This window comes from Salmo trutta, chromosome 32 (assembly GCF_901001165.1).
Source record: "Salmo trutta chromosome 32, fSalTru1.1, whole genome shotgun sequence".
Classification (NCBI taxonomy): domain Eukaryota; kingdom Metazoa; phylum Chordata; class Actinopteri; order Salmoniformes; family Salmonidae; genus Salmo; species Salmo trutta.
The window spans coordinates 43,156,273-43,183,308 of NC_042988.1; the positions used below are offsets into that span (position 1 = coordinate 43,156,273).

A 27,036-nucleotide genomic window follows, 5' to 3' on the forward strand; every position below is an offset into this window, starting at 1 on the left:
CATTGCAATTGTATGTTGCTGGAGCATTGCAAAATATTGCTCCTCCCAGCACAGAGCAGGTTTTTGCCTCTCAAGGGTGACACTGACATTCCTCCCCCAATCCCTAATGGTGTCCAGTGTTGTTCCTACAACATAACAACACTGACATTCCTGCCCCAATCCCTAATGGTGTCCAGTGTTGTTCCTACAACATAACAACACTGACATTCCTGCCCCAATCCCTAATGGTGTCCAGTGTTGTTCCTACAACATAACAACACTGACATTCCTGCCCCAATCCCTAATGGTGTCAAGTGTTGTTCCTAAAACATAACAACACTGACATTCCTGCCCCAATCCCTAATGGTGTCCAGTGTTGTTCCTAAAACATAACAACACTGACAGATGTGACAACATTTCTAATCAATACTGAAATTCTATGCTTAGATTATTGATACAATGGTTTACCTGCAATTTCTTCCATTTCCCTTTCTGCCTCTGTTGTTACTTCTGTTGCTGGGGAAACCCTCTATGGCAGAGAGTCCACTACATCAAAACAACAGGACATGTTAGGAACATCACTAGAGTCAACCAGCATCAAGTAAATGAAGAACAATTCCAAGTGTACTAACGTTTCCTCTGGCGTATCTTTTTCCCGTGGTGGAGAAGTGCATCAGTCAGGAGGTCAATACGATGGGACGGCCTCATTTCTTTGGTGACCTTCCCAAAGCGCCTCAGATACGACCACAGCCTCTCCATCTGCTCCCCATCTGCCAGTCCAGCACCTTCCACATATCACGTGTTGAATTTCATCTAGAAATATAAAATCATGTCATACTGTGGTAAAAGGGTTATTTGGTTAAACCTTATAAAATATGAATAAATACCTACTGACAATATTAATGAAGCTGTTCAAGTACCTGACATGGCAAGTCATGTCCATCAGCATGGAAAACTGGAACAACCAATCTGGTCCCATGATTCAATTCAGAAACGCTTCTCTAAAAGGATATAGACGAAATGTTCATGTTAAAACTATTTTTTGAGAAAACTGCTTTTCAAATGTTAAAGTCAATGAGATCTTAAATAAAAAAGGTTAATTACTTCACATGGCTGAATCTGGCATCAACGTCCTCCATGAAGATGAGATTGATGTTCTGGCCTCTCATCCCCCTCCTCCATCTCTCAGCAGGTTCACTGTATTTGACAAACTGCAGAAGAGGTACATCATTATCTGCACTAAATAACTAAATAAAATTTACAAAATTAACAAAATTAACCAAACACTGAAAATAAAATACTGAAAATGAACCTGAAAAAACCTCCTTATTACTGCATCCCACCTTTCACCCTTTTTCATGTTCAGGAAGTGAAGCGGGTGGTCATGCAGGCAGGAAACCCCCAACACGCCTGTCTCCTCAATTTCCTTGTTTTGGTTTTGGACCTGATGGTGTTGCCCGCTTGAAATCCATGGCAACCCTAAAAAATCTATAATAATATAAAGTACAAAACAAGTATTATGTCATGAAATGCTTCCTTGCAGGTTAACCTCTTGACAATGCAACAACAATAAAACAAGTCAGTAGTTAAGGTTAAGTTAATAAAAAGAGTACTACAATAGTAATAAACCCTTCATTCATCAGTATCCTGAACATAGCTGGGTGTTTCTGGGATAGAGGGTTGATATTAAAGTCAGTACTACAATAGTAATAAACCCTTCATTCATCAGTATCCTGAACATAGCTGGGTGTTTCTGGGATAGAGGGTTGATATAAAAGTCAGTACTACAACAGTAATAAACCCTTCATTCATCAGTATCCTGAACATAGCTGGGTGTTTCTGGGATAGAGGGTTGATATAAAAGTCAATATATTCAGCAATACAGTAAGATTCTGAGACACAATCACTTCCTATTGGTCAGCTGCAGGGAAACGCCCACGTCTCTGAGACACAATCACTTCCTATTGGTCAGCCGCAGGGAACCGCCAATGTCTCTGAGACACAATCACTTCCTATTGGTCAGCTGCAGGGAACCGCCAACATCTTAGGAGATATGTATTTTAAGTAGTAAGTAAAGCTGCCAGGGCCTTGGAGAATCTGTCCCAAAAAGACAGACCATCTGTTTATCTGTAATGTACTTATCCTCATACAGTTTATCTCCTGGATTAATCTTTGTGTTTTCCGTTTGTGTTGAGTGGGACAATGGAACATATTGTTTAACATGATCTTATTGTCTATTGGCTTCAAGAAGATATTCACTTTATCCGTTACAACGATCTGAGCCCCCTTATCTGCTGGTTTAATCACTATATTTCTAGAGCTTGATTTGTATAAACACAAGGTTAAGCTGATTAACAGGTCTGGTTCTGAATTGTGAAAAGGAAGCCACATCCCTACGTATAAGAGTCTGTATAGTTTCTGACTCCAACTGAGGTTCCCAATGTGAGGGGTTTGGAAATAGTATCTGAGGAAAATCTGTTTCATATTCACAATGATCTGATAACTTCAATCTTCTATGATAGACGTGTAGATCCCTCCAGAGCTCCCCCCAGTCCACCTGTTTAGGAGTTGGTATGAAAGTCAGTCCACCTGTTTAGGAGTTGGTATGAAAGTCAGTCCACCTGTTTAGGAGTTGGTATGAAAGTCAGTCCACCTGTTTAGGAGTTGGTATGAAAGTCAGTCCACCTGTTTAGGAGTTGGTATGAAAGTCAGTCCACCTGTTTAGGAGTTGGTATGAAAGTCAGTCCACCTGTTTAGGAGTTGGTATGAAAGTCAGTCCACCTGTTTAGGAGTTGGTATGAAAGTCAGTCCTCTTTCTAGAACCTCACTCTCGGCTTGGTTGAGCCCAATGGGACATTGCTGGTCAAGACCTGAAATGGGTTGTGAAGTAGTATGGACATATTGATTGAACAAGGTCACTAAACTGGTGGTTAGACAGGGTAGATCCAAGAGCCTCTGCTGTCATCTAGAGGGTGTTTCTCTGTACTGCTTGACACATGCAGACTCAATGGAGGCCCAGTGCAAGTGCTCAAAGTTAGAGCGTCAGTAAATGGTATGGTCAGATAGACTAGTGGTTAGAGTGTTGGGTCAGTAACTGCTATGGTCAGATAGACTAGTGGTTAGAGTGTTGGGTCAGTAACTGGTATGGTCAGATAGACTAGTGGTTAGAGTGTTGGGTCAGTAACTGGTATGGTCAGGTAGCCTAGTGGTTAGAGTGTTGGGTCAGTAACTGAAAGGTCGCTGGTTTGAATACCTGAGCCGTCAAGGTGAGAATCTATCGGTGTGCCCTTAAGCAAGGCACCTAATTTGCTCCAGGGTCACCATAATATTATTGCTGACCCTGTAAAACAACAGATTACACTGCACCTATCATATTACTATGGCTGACCCTGTAAAACAACACATCACACTGCACCTATCATACTACTACTGTCTGACCCTGTAAAACAACACATTACACTGCATCTGTCATACTACTATGGCTGACCCTGTAAAACAACACATTACACTGCACCTATCATACTACTATGGCTGACCCTGTAAAACAACACATTACACTGCACCTATCATACTACTATGGCTGACCCTGTAAAACAACACATTACACTGCACCTATCATACTACTATGGCTGACCCTGTAAAACAACACATTACACTGCACCTATCATACTACTATGGCTGACCCTGTAAAACAACACATTACACTGCACCTATCATACTACTATGGCTGACCCTGTAAAACAACACCTATCATACTACTTTGGCTGACCCTGTAAAACAACACATTACACTGCACCTATCATACTACTATGGCTGACCCTGTAAAACAACACATTACACTGCACCTATCATACTACTATGGCTGACCCTGTATAACAACACATTACACTGCATCTATCATACTACTATGGCTGACCCTGTAAAACAACACATTACACTGCACCTATCATACTACTATAATACTGACTGACCCTGTAAAACAACACATTACACTGCACATATCATACTATTATTACAACAATTAATTTAATAATGGTGTTTATAAATCTTGTTGACATTCATCCAAGGACACCTTGACTTGCATTACACTCTCACTGCAGAAAAATATTCTCATGAAATCACATGACATCTAGTTAGAGAAAATGATTCCTGTTAACACTGCTACAAGCAGGAAACAAGTTATGGACAAACCAGAAATGTGACATATCTGTTTGACAGTAACCCTGGATTGTGTACCCATGACGATAGGAGAGATTGGAGGCAGACTAAGAGCAAGGGCAGGCACCTGAACTACTGTCCTACAAAGACAAACAGCATCTACACAAACAGCCACCTGAACTACTGTCCTACAAAGACAAACAGCATCTACACAAACAGCCACCTGAACTACTGTCCTACAAAGACAAACAGCATCTACACAAAAAGCCACCTGAACTACTGTCCTACAAAGACAAACAGCATCTACACAAACAGTGAATCTGAGAAAAATGGCTTTAAAGTTTGTTTTCTAGTCCATGCATATCAACCATGACCACTGATCTGACCCCTAAAATACTGATAGTGCACTCTGCCTTGGTATGACCTTAAACAGCTGTCTGGGAAATGAAACAGCAAAGAGCAGCATCTAGAAATCTAAATGTGTTGATCCAGATTTCTGGTTGTTTTTCTGTTTGATGGAAACAGTTTGAGAGTTCTAACTACATTCCAACTGTATTTAATGGTGTTATGTAGTTATATTGTCATGTTGTGAATGTTGTATTGTAGTAACCCTCAACTGTATTTAATGGTGTTATGTAGTTGTGTTGTCATGTTGTGAATGTTGTATTGTAGTAACCCTCAACTGTATTTAATGGTGTTATGTAGTTGTGTTGTCATGTTGTGAATGTTGTATTGTATTAAACAACTGTATTTCATGGTGTTATGTAGTTGTGTTGTCATGTTGTGAATGTTGTATTGTAGTAACCAACTGTGTTTAATGGTGTTATGTAGTTGTGTTGTCATGTTGTGAATGTTGTATTGTAGTAACCAACTGTATTTAATGGTGTTATGTAGTTGTGTTGTCATGTTGTGAATGTTGTATTGCTGCTACCCCTGGGGAGAGAGGAGGTGCTACCCCTGGGGAGAGAGGAGCTTCTACCACTGGGGAGAGAGGAGCTGCTATCCCTGGGGAGAGAGGAGCTGCTACCCCTGGGGAGAGAGAGGAGCTGCTTCCCCTGGTGAGAGAGGAGCTGCTTCCCCTGGTGAGAGAGGAGCTCCTACCCCTGGAGAGAGAGGAGCTGCTTCCAGGAGAGACTGTGACCCTGCTCGGGAAGAGCTTAACGATTGGTGATTGTTGGGGCTCGTTTGGCAGGAACTTCAGTGATGAAGACTGCTGAACTTGCTGATGTTTCACAATATGCCATGGCCGTCTCAGTCACCAGGTCTCAACACAATTGAACACCACCATCAATAAAACACCAAATGATGGAATTTATTTTGGAAGAATGGTGTCACATCCTTCCAATAGAGTTCCTGACAGTTGTAGAATGTATGCCAAGGCACATTGTAAGAGCTGTAAAGAGAGAGGGAGAGAGAACAGGCAGAACCTGATATGTAAATGTGCAGAGCAAACGAAAGTAACTTTCGACGACCGAATGATCATTCAGACTCTGTTTCTATTGAGAGATAAAAGGTAAGACGACGATTGTGTATTCATATAGTTGATGATATTGTTAGGTGTATTCATATAGTTGATGATATTGTTATGTGTATTCATATAGTTTATGATATTGTTATGTGTATTCATATAGTTGATGGTATTGTTATGTGTATTCATATAGTTGATGATATTGTCATGTGTATTCATATAGTTGATGATATTGTTATGTGTATTCATATAGTTGATGATATTGTTATGTGTATTAATATAGTTGATGATATTGTTATGTGTATTAATATAGTTGATGATATTGTTATGTGTATTAATATAGTTGATGATATTGTTATGTGTATTAATATAGTTGATGATATTGTTATGTGTATTAATATAGTTGATGATTTTGTTATGTGTATTCATATAGTTGATGATATTGTTATGTGTATTAATATAGTTGATGATATTGTCATGTGTATTAATATAGTTGATTATATTGTAATGTGTATTAATATAGTTGATGATATTGTCATGTGTATTCATATAGTTGATGATATTGTTATGTGTATTAATATAGTTGATTATATTGTAATGTGTATTAATATAGTTGATGATATTGTCATGTGTATTCATATAGTTGATGATATTGTTATGTGTATTAATATAGTTTATGATATTGTTATGTGTATTCATATATTTGATGATATTGTTATGTGTATTCATATAGTTGATGATATTGTTATGTGTATTCATATAGATGATGATATTTTGGTGGACAGTGTTATAATAGTCCTACACTCCTTAAAATGTTTTTGATATAAATTAGATGCGTGGGGTGAATTCGTTCTGTGCCCATCTGTGTGCCCCAGGGTGATCGCTCCTACACTATCTACAATCTAAAAGGGTTGTTTGGCTGTCCCCATAGGAGAACCCTTTGTACAACCCTTTTTGGTACTAGGTAGAACCCTTTTGGGTTCCATACAGAACCCTTTCCACAGAGGGTTCTACATGGAAGCCAGAAGGGTTCTACCTGGAACCCAAAAGCATTCTCCTATGGGGACAGCCGGAGGACCCGTTTGGAACCCTTTATTCTAAGTGTATAATGTATCATAGTTCTATAGACTTGTCTTCTTAAAACAGGCTTAAAACACAACAAGCAACAAACATTTTCTCTTTCTAGTCTAATGTTTATGCTTTTCACTCAGGAAGGTATGTTGTGTGAAAGAGAGACAAATAAATATTGTGGAAAGACTAACAACAAATTACACTTCCTCAAAACAGATTGTGTGTATTCATTAGTGCCCACCGTAGCAAAACGTTTGGCAACAGAAACCGTTTAGTCCACATTGTACAGTGTTTGGAGTAAACAGTTTATTTAAGTAACATTTAAAACTGTTGGCTGTGGCGTAAACTAATGAATACAACCCAGGTTGTAGCCTACGACTCAGCTGTTTATACCTGATGCTGAAACCTGAACGTAGCCTGAGGGGTATACTATGATGCAAGCTAGATATACTGGTTTTCTAAAGTTAGCCAGCATCAGTTAGCTTCACATTCCAGCTCAGGCCTCATCCATCAGAATATACAGAGCGCTAGTCATCAGGAAGCTGCTCTCAGCAGAACAGAAAATATCTCAATGACTTGACATGTTCTGGTTGTGAATTCAGGCTACAAGGTGACAATCCTGTCAGGGATTATTGTAAAGTGTGTAGAGAAATTAAATGTATGGTGTAGTGATCCTCTACATTCCATATGATAATGTAATTGTATCATAGTTCCTCTATAGTGTAGTGAACCTCTACATTTCATATGATAATGTAATTGTATCATAGTTCCTCTATAGTGTAGTGAACCTCTACATTTCATATGATAATGTAATTGTATCATAGTTCCTCTATAGTGTAGTGATCCTCTACATTTCATATGATAATGTAATTGTATCATAGTTCCTCTATAGTGTAGTGATCCTCTACATTTCATATGATAATGTAATTGTATCATAGTTCCACTAAAGTGCAGTGATCCTCGCTATTTGAGCCACTTCACAATTCCAACCAAGTGACCCAATTGGTGCCAATGGCACGATGCGTAGGTTGTTGGCCTTTTACATGTGCGACCTGGGTTCGCTTCCCTGCCCCGCTGTTCGCTACATTGGTGTCAGAAGTGGGATGGAGGCTTTGAGGCCATCAGAGGTGTGAGGGGCCAGAATAGGGGACATGCCTTCCGTTCGGAGGGGGCAGTGTGAGCCACATTACAATTCCCAACAAGGGTTAACCCTATTGGTGCGATGTGTAGGTGTTTGCCAGCGACCCGGATTCCCTGCCCTGCATCTGTAGTAAGAATTGTACTAGGTGATATGGTGCTGCTGGTGATATACAACATTTAGATACAGAATACAGATAGAAGAGTTTATACAAAGTTTCCCTAAAACATTTTACACACAACTAGATAGAGTGAGTACAGAGCTATAAGAGAATGAACAGTGGATATACAGTAGAGTGGATATACAGTTGATATACAGTACAGTGGCTATACAGTTGATATACAGTAAAGTGGCTATACAGTTGATATACAGTACAGTGGATATACAGTTGATATATAAAGTACAGTGGCTATACAGTTCATATACAGTAAAGTGGCTATACAGTTGATATACAGTACAGTGGATATACAGTTGATATACAGTACAGTGGATATACAGTTGATATACAGTACAGTGGATATACAGTTGATATACAGTACAGTGGATATACAGTTGATATACAGTACAGTGGATATACAGTTGATATACAGTACAGTGGATATACAGTTGATATACAGTACAGTGGATATACAGTTGATATACAGTACAGTGGTTATAAAGTTGATATACAGTGCAGAGGCTATACAGTTGATATACAGTACAGTGGCTATACAGTTGATATACAGTAGAGTGGCTAAACAGTTGATATACTGTACAGTGGCTATACAGTTGATAAACAGTGGATGTCCACATTTACAGTATCAGTATAAATATATCTGAGATGAACAGAGAGATAATGCAGTATAGTTCAGTTATTTAGTGTACAGTTCAGAGATGGCTTGATGTGGTGTCATCTTCCACCATTTTAATATTGGGCAAAACACAACCCAAACAAACTGCAAAATGTGGAACAGATACAGTTGAAGTCGGAAGTTTACATACACCTTAGCCAAAGACATTTAAACTCAGTTTTTCACAATTCCTGACATTTAATCCTAGTAAAAATTCCCTGTCTTAGGTCAGTTAGGATCACCACTTTATTTTAAGAATATGAAATGTCAGAATAATAGTAGAGAGAATGATTTATTTCAGCTTTTACTTCTTTCATCACATTCCCAGTTGGTCAGAAGTTTACATACACGCAATTAGTATTTGATAGCATTGCCTTTAAATTGTTTAACTTGGGTCAAACGTTTCGGGTAGCCTTCCACAAGCTTCCCACAATAAGTTGGGTGAATTTTGGCCCATTCCTCCTGACAGAGCTGGTGTAACTGAGTCAGGTTAGTAGGCCTCCTTGCTTGTACACGCTTTTTCAGTTCTGCTCACAAATTTTCTATGGGATTGAGGTCAGGGCATTGTGATGGCCACTCCAATACCTTGACTTTGTTGTCCTTAATCCATTTTGCCGCAAGATTGGAAGTATGCTTGGGGTCATTGTTCATTTGGAAGAACCATTTGCAACCAAGCTTTAACTTCCTGACAGAATTCTTGATATGTTGCTTTAATATATCCACATAATTTCCCTCCCTCATGATGCCATCTATTTTGTGGAGTACACCAGTCCCTCCTGCAGCAAATCACCCCCACAACATGATGCTGCCACCCCCATGCTTCACGGTTGGGATGGTGTTCTTGGGCTTGCAAGCCTCCCCCTTTTTCCTCCAAACATATTGATGGTCATTATTATGGCCAAACAGTTCTATTTTTGTTTCATCTGACCAGAGGACATTTCTCCAAAAAGTACGATCTTTGTCCCCATGTGCTGTTGCAAACTATAGTCTGTCTCTTTTATGGCGGTTTTGGAGCAGTGGCTTCTTCCTTGCTGAGCGGCCTTTCAGGTTATGTCGATATAGGACTCGTTTTACTGTGGATATAGATACTTTTGTACCTGTTTCCTCCAACGTCTTCACAAGGTCCTTTGCTGTTGTTCTGGGATTGAGTTGCACTTTTACGTTTATCTCTAGGAAACAGAAGGCGTCTCCTTCCTGAGCGGTATGACGGCTGCGTGGTCCCATGGTGTTTATACTTGTGTACTATTGTTTGTACAGTTGAACATGGTACCTTCAGGCATTTGGATATTGCTCCCAAGGATGAACCAGACTTTCTGAGGTCTTGGCTGATTTCTTTTGATTTTCCCATGATGTCAAGCAAAGAGGCACTGAGTTTGAAGGTAGGCCTTCAAATACATCCACAGGTACACCTCCAATTGACTCAAATGAGTCAATTAGCCAATCAGAAGCTTCTAAAGCCATGACATAATTTTCTGGAATTTCCCAAGCTGTTTAAAGGCACAGTCAACTTAGTGTATGTAAACTTCTGAACCACTGGAATTGTGATACAGTGAATTATAAGTGAAATAATCTGTCTGTAAATAAATGTTGGAAAAATTACTTGTGTCTTGCACAAAGAAGATGTCCTAACCGACTTGCCAAAACTATAGGTTGTTAACAAGACATTTGTGAAGTGGTTGAAAAATTAGTTTTAATGACTCCAACCTAAATGTATGTTTACTTCCGACTTCAACTGTAGTTCAGTTATTTAGTGTACATTTCAGAGATGGCTTGATGTGGTGTGCAGCGTAGAGTGCCTAGTCCTTTAGTCTCTATGGGCCAGGTGGCCAGTTGGTGAGGGCCACAGCATAGTCCTTTAGTCTCTATGGGACAGGTGGCCAGTTGGTGAGGGCCACAGCATAGTCCAAAGAGACTCTCGTAGGTCTAGGCTACCTACAAACTATTATAAGGCTATGATCACTTATCATGCTGACAAACCTGATGTTCTCTGTGAACTGATATGTACAGGTTTAGGCTGGTCATCTATGATATGTAGGCTATAGCTGAGGTATATACCGCGACCTGCATATCGCTAACAAACCACTACTATACATTATAACCTATCCTACTTTATATAATAAAACATCTACATATCACTAACACTACTTTCTGAATGGATCAAAGATTTCCCCCTCATGTCATTCATGTCCGTTTTAGCCCTTCTGTCTATATTCTCAGATAGTTTTAGAAAATAACAGATTGAAAGGCAATAAAGAACTTACTTTTAGCGAATACAAATACGTGTGAGACATGGCCTTGTGTTGCTGCACTGTCTATAACTACCTTAACAAACAGTGACTTATTATTGTTATTATTGTTGACAGTTACCATGGAGATTACATTTGATTGCATTAAATCACCTGACTGTTTCGATATGTCTGTTAGTAAATGTTATATAAGAGATAATTAATAAATGATAACAATTGACATTCAATAATTACTGTGTTAACCACAACCAACATGTTGGATCTCTGTTCAGGGGTCAGTTCTCTAAAATGAGTCTCTCTGGGGAGAGAGAGGAGGAGGGGGGCCCTGCCTCTAAAATTAGTCTCTCTGGGGAGAGAGAGGAGGGGGGCCCTGCCTCTAAAATGAGTCTCTCTGGGGAAAGAGAGGAGGGACCTGCCTCTAAAATGAGTCTCTCTGGGGAGAGAGAGGAGGGACCTGCCTCTAAAATGAGTCTCTCTGGGGAACATGACACCAAAGCTAAGAGGTGAGATGACAATTTTATTTAAGAATTATTAAGAGTTTATTTCCAAAATGCTATTTCCAAAGAATTTCACATTTGTTTTTTAATCAAAAATTTTCATTATTACGCCCAAGATGGCGTAATATCATTATTACGCCCAAGATGCCTTCAATTGCCCAATTTATAGCCATGCCCAATTTTTTAACAACGTGATGTTGCGCTCCAAAGGGAGTGTAATGCTTTCGTTAGGAGAAGTAGCGGAGTCAGGCGATAAGTTACTCAAAAACCACAATCAAACTTCTCCCACAGCAAAACAACAGGGTTGGGAGAAACACCTCCGACAACCACTGAACATGAACAATCACGGACAAAACAGAAAGGGAAGCCACAGGGTTAAATAAGGAACATAATAAGGGAATTGAAAACAGGTGTGTATAATTAGGACAAAACCAAACGAACAGGGAAACATGGATCGGTGGCGACTGGTAAGCCGGTGACGTCGACCGCCGAACGCCGCCCGAACAAGGAGAGGGGCCGACTTCGGCGGAAGTCGTGACAGGGAAAACTTGAAATAACATGATGTAGATAATTAAATAATCAAAAGAAAAACGTGTTTATTTTACACTCTTAGATAAAGAAGGTTCCTTATAGAAGCAAAAAGGCTTCTATCACTTCCTTTATATATGGAATCACTAAAAGTTATATATATTTGGGTTCAGTGAAGAAGAACCTCTAGAGTTCTAATCAATGAAAGGTGAATGTTTTGAGGATGTGAACCCAGCAGCCCTCCAGTGGTCAGATCAATTCCGCCCATTTTTTCCAGCACCCGGAAATCCAGATTCATTTATGCTTATTTCTGAAGATTAACTCAGGTTTTCTCCCAGCGGCTAAGGAGTTGGAGCTGTGGCAGGAGTTGGACCTGTGGTTGAAAGGTGACTGGTTTGAATCCTGGGCTCGTTTTTTTCTGATAAAAACTTGTTCATTGCATCCGCCATGCAGGGGCGAAAATCTGATATCAACTTTGGAGGGGACAATTACATGAAATTTTCTCAAGAGCAATTCCTGAGGGGGACACCAAAAGTAGTGCTGTAACACATAGCCTACATTGTAATATGGTAAATGTATATTGAGGAACCAAAGAAATAAGGTGTTTGCCGTACTCCTAACTACCGGTACCCAAAACTACACAACTAATCACAACAGCAATACCATTGCCTTTAACAAATCTTAGTTCAGTCACCAGTTTAAGTTGAGAGTGGGGGTATCCATGGCATTTTCCAATTATGTTCCTATTTTACAAGTCAAAAAAATGTAGAAACTTTCATAATGTTGCCAAACAAAGACTCAACAAACTTACCTGAGACTCCCTGTCTCTGCCAGTCTGTCGCTGCATATCTGTCCCCAACGCTGCTGTCTGTGTGCCATCTGTTGCCTGCTCTGCCTAATGACATCATTGTGAAACATTTCCATTAGAATTTCATTTCTTTCTTATGAACATTTTATCAACTAGTCTTTGAGATATTAGGCTACTAGGGTTCTTACTATGCGTTTTGGTGTATTGAAAAATACTCTGATGTCCGTCTTTTATTTTTCTGCCATTTTTCTACCTGGCTGGCTGGCTGGCTACACACACAGTGTGTAGGTTATTTACAGTAGGAGATGGGCTTCTATCATCTTCAATCATTCTATTTGGGCTTCGATCTAAAAGGTAGCTAGCAAATGTGAAACGGATTAAAATGACAAGAGTTGACAGCTGTATGAGTTCACCATTTACACAACATATGCTGCAACCTTTTGTAATTTTAATAGTTTGTTTCATATTGGCTGGCTTCCAACAATAGCTGAATTTGCAAAGCTAGCGAGCACCAATTCAGTTTCAGTGGTGTTTGCTATAATCTTTGCTACCCGGGTTAAATAAAGGTGAAATAAAATAAATAAATAAAAGTTCACTTGCGACAATTTAGCTTTTGCAACGAGACCATTAAATATATTGAAGACAATGGTAGAAGAGAGTGTAGTTCTGTTCAGTTTGTATTTCAGTTTATCGCTAACCTTATCACAGGGACTTTGAAGCACTAACTTACATCATCTGCATGCTGATTCCATCTTTGACGACGCCACATAAATGGAATAGGTACTAGCTAGCTTAATAGTTAATATTTGCGGGCTAGCTCTGCATATTCAGCTAGTGTGTGTGCGCGATTGATTGGATTAACCTCATGTCAGTTACGTAGCAAGCTAAGGAACTGGCAGTGGATCAAACCATTGTGAGGCAAAGGGTGGGGGTGTTGCAATCTTTTGAAACTTAAAAACGCGCTATTAAGTGTCTATAATCAGCACAATTGCTTTCATTGCATATTATTATTAATATTATTTAAATTACGTAGTTATGTTTCAGTGATATATTGGGGGGGACAAATCATATTTTTCCCAGGATGGGGGGGGTCGTGTCCCCCCCGACCCCCCGGGATGTCCGCCCCTGCCGCCATGGAGCCCAGTTTCATAACACTGTCTTATGTCTCTAGTTATGAAGTAATCAACATCTATAAGAATTACAGTGGGCGAAAAAGGTATTTGATCCCCTGCTGATTTTGTACGTTTGCCCACTGACAAAGAAGGATCAGTCTATAATTTTAATGGTTGGTTTATTTGAACAGTGAGAGACAGAATAACAACAAAAATATCCAGAAAAAGCCATGTCAAAAATGGTATAAATTGATTTGCATTTTAATGGGGGAAAAAAGTATTTGACCCTCTCTCAATCAGAAAGATTTCTGGCTCTCAGGTGTCTTTTATACAGTTAATGAGCTGAGACTAGGAGCACACTCTTAAAGGGAGTGCTCCTAACCGCAGCTTGTTACCTGTAAAAAAGACACCTGTCCACAGAAGCAATCAATCAATCAGATTCCAAACTCTCCACCATGGCCAAGAACAAAGAGCTCTCCAAGGATGTCAGGGACAAGATTATAGACCTACACAAGGCTGGAATTGGCTACAAGACCATCGCCAAGCAGCTTGGTGAGAAGGTGATAACATTTGGTGCGATTATTCGCAAATGGAAGAAACACAAAATAACTGTCAATATCCCTCGGCCTGGTGCTCCATGCAAGATCTCACCTCGTGGAGTTGCAATGATCATGAGAACGGTGAGGAATCAGCCCAGAACTACACGGGAGGATCTTGTCAATGATCTCAAGGCAGCTGGGACCCTAGTCACCAAGAAAACAATTGGTAACACGCTACGCCATGAAGGACTGAAATCCTGCAGCGCCCGCAAGGCCCCCCTGCTCAAGAATACATATACATGCCAGTCTGAAGTTTGCCAATGAACATCTGAATGATTCAGAGGACAACTGGTGAAAGTGTTGTGGTCAGATGAGACCAAAATGGAGCTCTTTGGCATCAACTCAACTCGCCGTGTTTGGAGGAGGAGGAATGCTGCCTATGACCCCAAGACCACCATCTCCACCGTCAAACATGAAGGTGGAAACATTATGCTTTGGGGGTGTTTTTCTGCTAAGGGGACAGGACAACTTCACCTCATCAAAGGGATGATGGACGGGGCCATGTACTGTGAAATCTTAGGTGAGAACCTCCTTCCCTCAGCCAGGGCATTGAAAATGGGTCATGGATGGGTATTCCAGCATGACAATGACCCAAAACACACGGCCAATGCAACAAAGGAGTGGCTCAAGAAGAAGCACATTAAGGTCCTGGAGTGGCTTAGCCAGTCTGTCGAAGGAGCTGAAGGTTTGAGTTGCCAAACGTCAGCCTCGAAACCTTAATGACTTGGAGAAGATCTGCAAAGAGGAGTGGTGGCAAAATCCCTCCTGAGATGTGTGCAAACCTGGTGGCCAACTACAAGAAACGTCTGACCTCTGTGATTGCCAACAAGGGTTTTGCCACCAAGTACTAAGTCATGTTTTGCAGAGGGGTCAAATACTTATTTCCCTCATTAAAATGAATATCATATTATAACATTTTTGACATGCGTTTTTCTGGATTTCTTTGTTGTTATTTTGTCTCACTGTTTAAATAAACCTACTATTAAAATTATAGACTGATCATTTCTTTGTAAGTGGGCAAACGTACGAAATAGGCAGGGGATCTAGTACTTTTTTCCCCCACTGTATGTAGCAACTGCAGAAGTACTGAAATATGTGTAATTTCTTACTAAAGTAATAATTACTCAGAATTGCAAAATATAACGTTTTCTAGTTAATTTATCACTTACAACCATAAAACCATTTATATCATAACAAACAATGAAAATGACATCAACCAAAAACATTTATAATATATATATAATATACAGTTATAATATATATAAAAAACTATTTATTTAGATGGTACCAAAATATTCAAAGGACATTTTCTCAAAAGTGAAGTTACAAGTTTATCAACGTTCAAGGCAGAATTACTTTACCATTGCTCCTCAACTGTAGTGTCTGATATACCATTTTCTAGCTCTGAGTCTCTACCTTTATCCAATGTAATAAACATAATTTCAAATGTTGCTACATAAGACCAAATCGAGCCGGTCGGTCACATTTTACTGTATAAAACCTAGCAGTACTACTGATTTCTCTGAGAGTGAGGCAGATATATATTATTAATGTGTAAAACCTAGCAGTACTACTGATTTCTCTGAGAGTGAGGCAGATATCTATTATCACTGTGTAAAACCTAGCAGTACTACTGATTTCTCTGAGAGTGAGGCAGATATATAGCATATAGCAAATAAAATGGGGTCTGAAATGAAAACATCAAGTGATAGATTTTAACAAATACATGTCTGTCATTGAACAACCCCATGCCATGATTAGATAGTGAAACAACACACCAATCTCTTTCAGAATTTCTTTAAACAATCAAATCTAATTTACTAACATTTCTGATAATGGATAGATAGCGTTTTGGAATGAAACTCTTCTTATGTTTCCCCATCTGAGCTCAGAGTAGATGAGAGATGTAATGTTTGTCTCTGTTGTGTTGAAGCCCAATCAAGCAGGAGAAACCAGCCTCCCCTGTTCCCAGCTGTGTGTCCATGAAGAGTGACCAGTCTATGGAGCCTCCTATATTCTTTAGAGAGGGAGACTTTTCTACTGAACAAAGGTAAGAAGAACTCATGGGTCATGGTCAGTGAGTTAAACAACACTGTCTCTAGTCATTGCTCCTCTCCCATTTTCACATTTATTTTTGTTGTTCACATAACCCATAGGGTAATCCTTTTTTCCAATTTCATAGTCCTAAAACAATATTAAACAAACACAAAATTCCCTCCCTTTGTGTGTGTGTGTGTGTGTGTGTGTGTGTGTGTGTGTGTGTGTGTGTGTGTGTGTGTGTGTGTGTGTGTGTGTGTGTGTGTGTGTGTGTGTGTGTGTACTCCCTGGATGAGGAGATGTAATCTCATGTTTTGTCCACAGAAACCAACAGGAGAGATCAGAGTCAGAGATTCTCAGTGGTCAGTCTTCCCAGAGTCATCAAACAGACCTGGCCTCCATATTCAGTGTATGTGGTACTGTTACGTACATTTGTTTTTGTTTACCTCAAGTAAAGTTGATCTGTCAATCATTCATTAATGTGTTAATGAGAAAGCATTTCTTCTCTTGCTTAACTTATTTACTTGATTTATTTCAGTTGCTTGAAGAGAATATTATGACATTTGTGAAGAACGAGCTGAAGATGTTCAAGAGGATTCTTAGTCCAGAACTCCCAGAAGGCTTTGAGAGTCAGAAGCAGGATAAGGAAGTGGTGGATGCTGAAGATGAGAAGCAGGAGAGCAGTGCCAGAGAGGGGGCTCTGAAGATCACACTGCACATCCTGAGGAAAATGAACCAGATGGAGCTTGCTGACACACTGGAGAAAAGTAAGATTTGTCTGCCTCATGTTGAATGCTGTTTTATAACATTTAAAAGCTGTAGCTAAAGTACAGCTAAAGTAGCTGTGTAACTCAATGATATTGTAGCAGCCTGAGGTCACAACACCTAGTGACCTCATCAAGTAGCAGCAGGGATGTGTTGTGTTGAGTGAGAGAGGAGAGATTGTTAAGAGAAGAAATGATTATAATTTAAAACATTAAAACTTTATACCAGTCATTCAATACTCTAGGCATTAAAACAGACGTAATATTAATGTCTTCTATGTTATTTCTTCATTCAGATGATCTTGCTGTGATTTGCCAACGTGAACTCAAATCTAATCTAAAGAAGAAGTTTCAATGTGTATTTGAGGGGCTCGCTAAACAAGGAAACCCAACACTTCTCAATAAGATCTACACAGAGCTCTACATCACAGAGGGTGGAACAGGAGAGGTCAATAATGAACATGAGCTGAGACAGATTGAGACAATAACGTGGAAACAAGCAAGACCAGAGACTGCAATCCAATGTAACGACATCTTCAAACCCTTAACTGGACAAGACAAACTCATCAGAACTGTGCTGACAAAGGGAGTCGCTGGCATTGGAAAAACAGTCTCTGTGCAGAAGTTCATTCTGGACTGGGCTGAACGAAAAGCAAATCAGGATGTCCAATTTGTATTTTCATTCCCTTTCCGGGAGCTGAATTTGATGAAAGGGGAAATCACTTTCATTGAACTTCTCAATCACCTCTCAATGGAAACCAAACAATCAAGAATCTCCAACTACAACAAGTACAAAGTTCTGTTCATCTTTGATGGTCTGGATGAGTGTCGACTGCCCCTAGACTTCCAGAAGAACAAGATCTGTTGTGACGTCACAGAGTCAACCTCAGTGGATGTTCTGCTGACGAATCTCATCAAGGGAAATCTGCTTCCCTCTGCTCTCCTCTGGGTAACTACCCGACCTGCAGCAGCCAATAAGATCCCTTCAGGATGTGTTGACCAGGTGACAGAGGTACGAGGGTTCAATGACCCACAGAAGGAGGAGTACTTCAGGAAGAGATGCAGTGATGAAGATCTGGCCAGCAGAATCTTCTCACACATAAAGACATCAAGGAGCCTCCACATCATGTGCCACATTCCAGTCTTCTGTTGGATTTCTGCAACAGTCCTTCAACACATGCTGAAACATAAGAGAGAAGAGATGCCCAAGACTCTCACTGAGATGTACACACACCTTGTGGTGTTTCATTCCAAACAGATGAATGAAAAGTATCTTGGGAAAGAAGACACAGGTCTAGACTGGAATAAAGAGAGCATTCTGTCACTGGGAAAACTGGCTTTTCAACAGCTTGTGAATGGCAATCTGATTTTCTATGAAAAAGACCTGAAAGAGGCTGGCATTGATGTCAATGAAGCCTCAGTGTACTCCGGATTGTGCACACAGCTCTTTAAAGAGGAATGTGGGCTGTACCAGGACAAGGTGTACTGCTTCGTTCATCTGAGCATTCAGGAGTTTCTGGCTGCTGTATATGTGTTCCTCTCCTTCATCAACAACAATGAGAATCTAATGGCCGAACCGCAATCAACGTCCAGGAACCTTTCTGTGCTGTTCAGAGACAAGCCTAAAGTTACTGTCTACAAGAGTGCTGTGGATAAAGCCTTACAAAGTGAGACGGGAAACCTGGACCTTTTCCTCCGCTTCCTTCTGGGCCTCTCACTGGAGTCCAATCAAAAGCACTTACGAGGTCTACTGACAAAGATAAGAAGCAGCTCAAAGACCCATGAAGAAACAGTCAAGTACATCAAGGAGAAGATCAGGGAGAATCCCTCTCCAGAGAGGAGCATCAATCTGTTCCACTGTCTGAATGAACTGAATGACCATTCTCTAGTGGAGGAGATCCAACACTACCTGAGATCAGGAAGTCTCTCTAGAGACAACCTGTCACCTGCACAGTGGTCAGCTTTAGTCTTTGTGTTGCTTACTTCAGAAAAGGAGCTGGATGTGTTTGACCTGAAGAAATACTCCAGATCAGAGGAAGGTCTTCTGAGGCTGCTGCCAGTGGTCAAAGCCTCCAAAGTTGCTCTGTGAGTACATAAAATTACATATAAGAACTAATCATCAGGAAGAAATATTCAGTTGAGAAAAATATGTATGTATGTATATATATATGTATATAATATTACATTGAAAACATATTGAATAAATGCATTGATTTTCCCATTAGTGTAACAATATGACCATACAATTGTAGGGGACAGAAGATTAACCTACAGTTGTGGCCAAAAGTATTGAGAATGACGCAAATATACATTTTCACAAAGTCTGCTGCCTCAGTTTGTATGATGGAAATTTGGATATACTCCAGAATGTTATGAAGAGTGATCAGATGAATTGCAGTTAATTGCAAAGTCCCTCTTTACCATGCAAATGAACTGAAACCCCAAAAACATTTACACTGCATTTCAGCCCTACCACAAAAGGACCAGCTGACATCATGTCAGTGATTCTCTCGTTAAGACAGGTGTGAGTGTTTACGAGGACAAGGCTGGATATCACTCTGTCATGCTGATTGAGTTCGAATAACAGACTGGAAGCTTCAAAAGGAGGGTGCAATCAATGTTCTTCCTCTTTCAACCATGGTTACAGCAAGGAAACACGTGCCGTCATCATTGCTTTGGACAAAAATGGCTTCACAGGCAAGGATATTGCTGCCAGTAAGATTGCACCTAAATCAACCATTTATTGCATCATCAAGAACTTCAAGGAGAGCGGTTCAATTGTTGTGAAGAGGGCTTCATGCCGCCCAAGAAAGTCCAGCAAGCGCCAGGACCGTCTCCTAAAGTTGATTCAGCTGCGGGATCGGAGCACCACCAGTACAGAGCTTGCTCAGGAATGGCAGCAGGCAGGTGTGAGTGCATCTGCATGCACAGTGAGGCGAAGAATTTTGGAGGATGGCCTGGTGTCAAGAAGGGCAGCAAAGAAGCCACTTCTCTCCAGGAAAAACATCAGGGACAGACTGATATTCTGCAAAAGGTACAGGGATTGGACTGCTGAGGAATCCCCTTTCCAATTGTTTGGGTCATCCGGAAAAAAGCTTGTCAGGAGAAGAGAAGGTGAGCGATACCATCAGTCCTGTGTCATGCCAACAGTAAAGCATCCTGAGACCATTCATGTGTGGGGTTGCTTCTCAGTCAAGGGAGTGGGCTCAATCACAATTTTGCCTAAGAACACAGCAATGAATAAAGAATGGTACCAACACATCATCAGAGAGCAACTTCTCCCAACTATCCAGGAACAGTTTGGTGATGAACAATGCCTTTTCCAGCATGATGGAGCACCTTGCCATAAGGCTAAAGTGATAACTAAGTGGCTCGGGGAACAAAACATCTATATATTGGGTCCATGACCAGGAAACTCCCCAGACCTTAATCCCATTGAGAATTTGTTGTCAATCCTCAAGAGTCGGGTGGATAAACAAAAACCAACAAATTCTGACAAACTCCAAGCATTGATTATGCAAGAATGGGTTGCCATCAGTCAGGATGCGGCCCAGAAGTTAATTGAAAGCATGCCAGGACGGATTGCAGAGGTCTTGAAAAAGAAGGGTCAACACTGCAAATATTGATTCTTTGCATAAATGTCATGTAATTGTCAATAAAAGCCTTTGACACTTATGAAATGCTTGTAATTATACTTGTATTCCATAGTAACATCTGACAAAAATATCTAAAGATACTGAAGCAGCAAACTTTGTGGAAATTAATACTTGTGTCATTGTCAAACTTTTGGCCACGACTGTATGTTGTCCTTCTACACTACTAGTTAAATTAACAGTGTGTTTGTGAAGTCATGATGATCTCTTTGTCAGGCTGTCAGGCTGTGGAGTCACAGAGGAAGGCTGTGCTTCTCTGGTCTCAGCTCTGAGGTCAAACCACTCACACCTGAGAGAGCTGGATCTGAGTAACAATGATCTGAAGGATTCAGCAGTGAAGCTGCTCTCTGCTGTACTGGGGAATCCCCACTGTAAACTGGAGACTCTGAGGTCAGTATTCCTGTAGTTGGTCAACAAGTGATAACTGTTCACCAGATCCACAAGTGTTTACCAGGCACACATAGTCCACACCACATGTGTTTGGACAGTGAAGCTTACAGTTTTAAATGTGGTGCTATGCTCCAGCATTTTGGATTTGAGATAGAATGTTTCATATTAGGTGACAGTACAGAATTTCACAATTTATTTGAGGTTAATGGTGAGAGGTTAGTATGTTTTGTTGTAGCCTCTGTAACTCTCTCACTCATTATTATTCATGATCTTTCTCAATCATAGCAGTCACAGGCTTGATGTAGTCATTGCGTTCAAAGAATATGGGACCAAATACTATACTTTTGACTACTTTAATACACTATGAGTGAATTGGTCAGAAAACGTATGACTTCTTCAAATGGGGAGACTCGATACATGAAGTGCTTTTCATTTTCTAAACGGTGAAACAGATATGTGTTAAAATATCCTCAAATAAAAGGTGACATTATATACTGTCACCTCATATGAAACATTTGATCAGAAATCTAAAATGTTGGAGTATAGAGCCACATTTAAAATGTTAGCTTCACTGTCAAACTAGATATGGTGTGTACTGTATACTCAATACAATCTAAATCTGATACCTCACTGTCTGTCTTTTGACTGATACTGCTTTTTAAACTGGTCTGGTCAGTCTACTCAAATATTCATACTATACATTTTTCTCTCTACAAGTAATATTATGATCATGTCACGATTCCCATCGACGGTGGCGCCCCCTCCTGCTCGGGTGGCGCCCGGCGGTCGTCGTCACCGGCCTATTAGCTGCCACTGATTCCCTTTTTGTTTTTCCCCTGTTTGTAATTTGTCACGGTTGACGTCGGTGAAGGAGGACCAAAACGCAGCAGGCATGCAGTTGTTCATTTTGAACATTTATTAAACTCCAAAATGAACATACAAAAATAACAAAAAAACGAAACCACGAACAACAAAACAGTGTGGCAAAGCCTAAGGCTCAACACAGAACAATCACCCACAAATACCAAACACAAACACACCCTACTATATCCTCTACGGGCCACGGGGGCAGTATTGAGAATTTTGAAAAAAATATGTGCCCATTTTTAACTGCCTCCTACACCAACTCAGAAGCTAGGATATGCATATTATTAACACATTCGGATAGAAAACACTCTGAATTTTCTAAAACAGTTTGAATGGTGTCTGTAAGTATAACAAAACTCATATTGCAGGCAAAAACCTGTGAAAAATAGATTAAAAAAAATGAGAATTTTGTGACTGTACTATTTAGTGTCATTGTTTTATAGATACCACAGTGAGAAAGGATTCAGTTCGCAACTCCTACTGCTTCCACTAGATGTCAACGATCTTTAGAAAGTTGTTGGAAGCATCTGTCATGAATACAGACCGAATTAGAATGCTTACAAGTTGACACGTCATCACTTCATTTTTTGCGCCTGCGCATGAATCTGAGAAGAGTGTCTTTGTCATAATCGTTTATTCTAGACACTTGATAGGTTGTGTGAAAATATTACTGATGTTTACTGATGTTTCACGTTAAATTGGACCAAAAGATTAATGCTAAACAACGTTTGACATGTTTGAACAAACATAAATAGATTATTTACTAGGTTTTTTTTAGCTTTTCGGCGTGACTTTACACTGCCCACCTCATTTTGCGGGAGCCTACTGAACGCTAACTATTTGGACATAAATTATGAACTTTATCAAAAGAAACCACATTTGTTCTGGACCTGGGATCGCTGGCAGCGCCTTCTGATGGAGATAATCAAAGGTAAGGGGATATTTAGAATGTTATTATCGATATTAGATGATGCTAATGCTAACGGTATAGCTTAGCTTAGCTTATAGCTTAGCTTATGTTGTTAGCATAGTACCCAGTTTATAGCAAAATGTGATTTCCCAGTAAAGTTATTTTGAGATCTGGCCATTCGGTAGCAATTACGAGATGATAATATATTATTCTTTGAATGACAATATTATAATTTACCAATGTTTTCGAATAGTAATTCCGTGATTTGTAATGCTGGATTCACTGGGAGCATTCGAGCCGAAAAAAATTCTGAATTTCACCGCGACTGTAAATGCTGTTTTTGGATATAAATATGAACTTGATGGAACTAAAAATGCATGTATTGTCTAACATAATGTCCTATGAGTGTCATCTGATGCAGATTGTCAAAGGTAAGTGCATAATTCTAGCTAGTTTTCTGTCTGTTGATGCCCTTCTTTGAATTGGCTAAACATTACACGCAGCTATTGTCAATGTACTCTCCTCACATAACCTAACTTTATGCATTCTCCGTAAAGCCTCTGAAAATCGGACAGCGTGGTTAGATTTAGGAGATATATCTTTCAAATGGAGGAAAATAGTTGATTATTTGATTATTTGAAATGATTACTCTTGCAGTTTTGAATTCCCCGCCATGGTCACATGACAATGAATCCCAATACCGGGATAAGATCCTGCCCCCTGGCCTCAACAGGATATGTGACTCTCAATCAAAGGCAGATAGACAACACCTGCCTTCAACTGAGAGTCCCAACCCCAATTAACCAAACATAGACATACACTCACTAGACTCCACATAGAAATACCTAAACATAAACCAAAACCCGGAATTACTAAATCAAACACCCTTTTAACAAAACACACCACCCTGAACCACATAAAACAAATACCCTCTGCCACGTCCTGACCAAACTACAAAACAATTAACCTTATACTGGCCAGGACGTGACAGTACCCCCCCCTTAAAGGTGCTACCCCGGAAGCACCTTAACAAAAAATAACTCCAAGCAACACCAAAAGAAAAATTCCCCTTTACTAAAGGGAGGGAAGGGAGGGTGGCTGCCATCAACGACGGCACTGTGCTACACCCCCCCTCCCCAACCCACCTATATCAGGAGGTGGCTCCGGTTCTGGCCGTTCCAGGCAGTCTGGGCAGTCTGGCAGCTCGGGACAGTCTGGCAGCTCGGGACAGTCTGGGCAGTCTGGCAGCTCGGGACAGTCTGGGCAGTCTGGCAACTCGGGACAGTCTGGGCAGTCTGGCACCTCGGGACAGTCTGGGCAGTCTGGCCACTCGGGACAGTCTGGGCAGTCTGGCCACTCGGGACAGTCTGGGCAGTCTGGCCACTCGGGACAGTCTGGGCAGTCTGGCCACTCCGGCAGTTCAGGGCAGTCTGGCCACTCCGGCAGTTCAGGGCAGTCTGGCCACTCCGGCAGTTCAGGGCAGTCTGGCCACTCCGGCAGTTCAGCGCAGTCTGGCCACTCCGGCAGTTCAGCGCAGTCTGGCCACTCCGGCAGTTCAGCGCAGTCTGGCCACTCCGGCAGTTCAGCGCAGTCTGGCCACTCTGGCGACTGTTGACTGGCGGGCAGCTCCGACGACTGTTGACTGGCGGGCAGCTCCGACGACTGTTGACTGGCGGGCAGCTCCGACGACTGTTGACTGGCGGGCAGCTCCGACGACTGTTGACTGGCGGGTAGCTCCGACGACTGTTGACTGGCGGGCAGCTCTGACGACTGTTGACTGGCGGGCAGCTCTGGTGACTGTTGACTGGCGGGCAGCTCTGGTGACTGTTGACTGGCGGGCAGCTCCTGCCCCGTCAAACAGCCCTTGTGCCCCCCCTAAAAAATTATTGGGGGTGCCTCTCGGTCTCCCTAAACTCCTCCATCGCCCTGGAAATGCTCCTCCTGAGCTCTGCCCACGTCCATCCTTCCTCCTCGTTCCTCTGCTGCTTGGTCCTGGTGAGGTGGGTGATTCTGTCACGGTTGTCGTCGGTGAAGGAGGACCAAAACGCAGCAGGCATGCGGTTGTTCATTTTGAACATTTATTAAACTCCAAAATGAACATACAAAAATAACAAAAAAACGAAACCACGAACAACAAAACAGTCTGGCAAAGCCTAAGGCTCAACACAGAACAATCACCCACAAATACCAAACACAAACACACCCAACTATATGGGACTCTCAATCAAAGGCAGATAGACAACACCTGCCTTCAACTGAGAGTCCCAACCCCAATTAACCAAACATAGACATACACTCACTAGACTCCACATAGAAATACCTAAACATAAACCAAAACCCGGAATTACTAAATCAAACACCCTTTTAACAAAACACACCACCCTGAACCACATAAAACAAATACCCTCTGCCACGTCCTGACCAAACTACAAAACAATTAACCTTATACTGGCCAGGACGTGACATAATTATGTGCACCTGTTCTGAGTGGGGGTGATTAGCGGGGCTATTTATATTAGCTGGTCTGCCTTTTCTTTGTGCGGGATCGCGTTTATTTCATTGTATGCTGTGCGTGGTGACACGCTGTTTGTTGTACATTTTCAGTGGTGCGTGGGTTTTGCGCAAGCTGTGTTTTGTCCCTTGTGTTTGGGGCACTTTGTTTGGTAGTGCGCTCTGTGAGCTGTTTGGGTTGGCTTGTCGTTTAGCCATTGTGCCTATTAAAGCCAGTACCCTGAATCGCTGCTTCCTGCACTTGATTCCTCGTCAGCAAACACCCACGCCTTACAGAATCCCGCACCACGACTATGGAGTCAGCAGGAGCAGCGGCCAACCCCCTTCCCTCGATGGAGGAACGCGTGCTCCACCACACTACTGTCCTCCACCGAATCGGATCCGCGATGGACCGAATCGCTCCTCCGACGCAGCCACCTCCGCCTCCCACTGCGTCTGGCTCTGGCGCGCTTCGTCTGGCGCTCCCGAGGGAGTATGATGGAGCGGCGGCTAGGTGCCAGGGATTTCTGCTCCAGCTTGAGCTGTACCTGGCCACCGTTAGACCTGTTCCCTCGGGAGAGGAGAGCGTGAGTGCCCTCGTTTCCTGCCTGACGGGCAGACCTCTGGAGTGGGCAAATGCTGTCTGGAATGGTCCAGACTCGGCGAGGGACCACTACCCAGAGTTCACCCGCCGCTTTCGGGCCGTGTTCGACCACCCTCCGGAAGGAAGAGCGGCGGGTGAGCGGCTGTTCCACCTCAGGCAGGAGACGAGGAGCGCGCAGGACATCGCGCTGGAGTTCAGGACCTTGGCTACTGGGGCGGGGTGGAACGACAGGGCCCTTATAGACCATTACTGGTGCAGTCTCTGGGCGGACGTCCGCAGGGAGCTAGCCTGTCGAGACACCTCTCTGTCCCTGGATGAGCTTATCGATATGTCCATCCGTCTGTCCATCCGTCTGCTGGCTGCCCGCGGGCGTTCGGAAAGGGTCCTGTCCGTTCCACCCCTGTGCACCCCCGCCCCTACTCCGATGGAGGTGGGGGGGGCTGTGCCAAGGGGCACCGGAGGAGGTGGCTCCTCCTGCACCATCTGTGGTCGGAGAGGACACATGGCTGACCGGTGCTGGAGGAGCCAGTCTGGGAGTCGAGAGGGCAGGCAGAACACTTCTCGGTCACCCCAGGTGAGTCAGCACCAGATTCACCCAGATCCCCCTGTTGGTCACGTGTTCTTACCCATTTTGTTTTCTGTTTTTTTTTCCCTCTTCCCAGCATAGGGCGCTAGTCGATTCAGGCACAGCTGGGAACTTTATGGATCGCGGACTTGCCATTAAGCTAGGCATTCCACGAGTGCTGATAGATTCTCCCTTCCCCGTGCACTCCCTAGATAGCCGACCATTAGGGTCAGGGCTAGTCAGGGAGTCTACGGTTCCACTGGACATGGTGAGGCAGGGGAATCATAAGGAACGGATTCGTTTTTTCCTTATTGATTCGCCT

General features: G+C 41.9%; 1 protein-coding gene and 1 long non-coding RNA gene across 2 annotated transcripts in view; both read left to right on the forward strand.

Moving 5' to 3' along the window:
- The window catches only part of LOC115171939 (NLR family CARD domain-containing protein 3-like), a 1,137,260-nt gene that overhangs the window by 890,011 nt on the left and 220,213 nt on the right, over positions 1–27,036 (forward strand). The window lies entirely within an intron of this gene.
- Positions 5,550–27,036, forward strand: part of LOC115171951 (uncharacterized) — a 121,401-nt gene continuing 99,914 nt past the window's right edge. The window contains exon 1 of the long non-coding RNA XR_003871299.1: positions 5,550–5,650. This is a non-coding gene — a long non-coding RNA (uncharacterized LOC115171951). The remainder of the gene's footprint in view (positions 5,651–27,036) is intronic.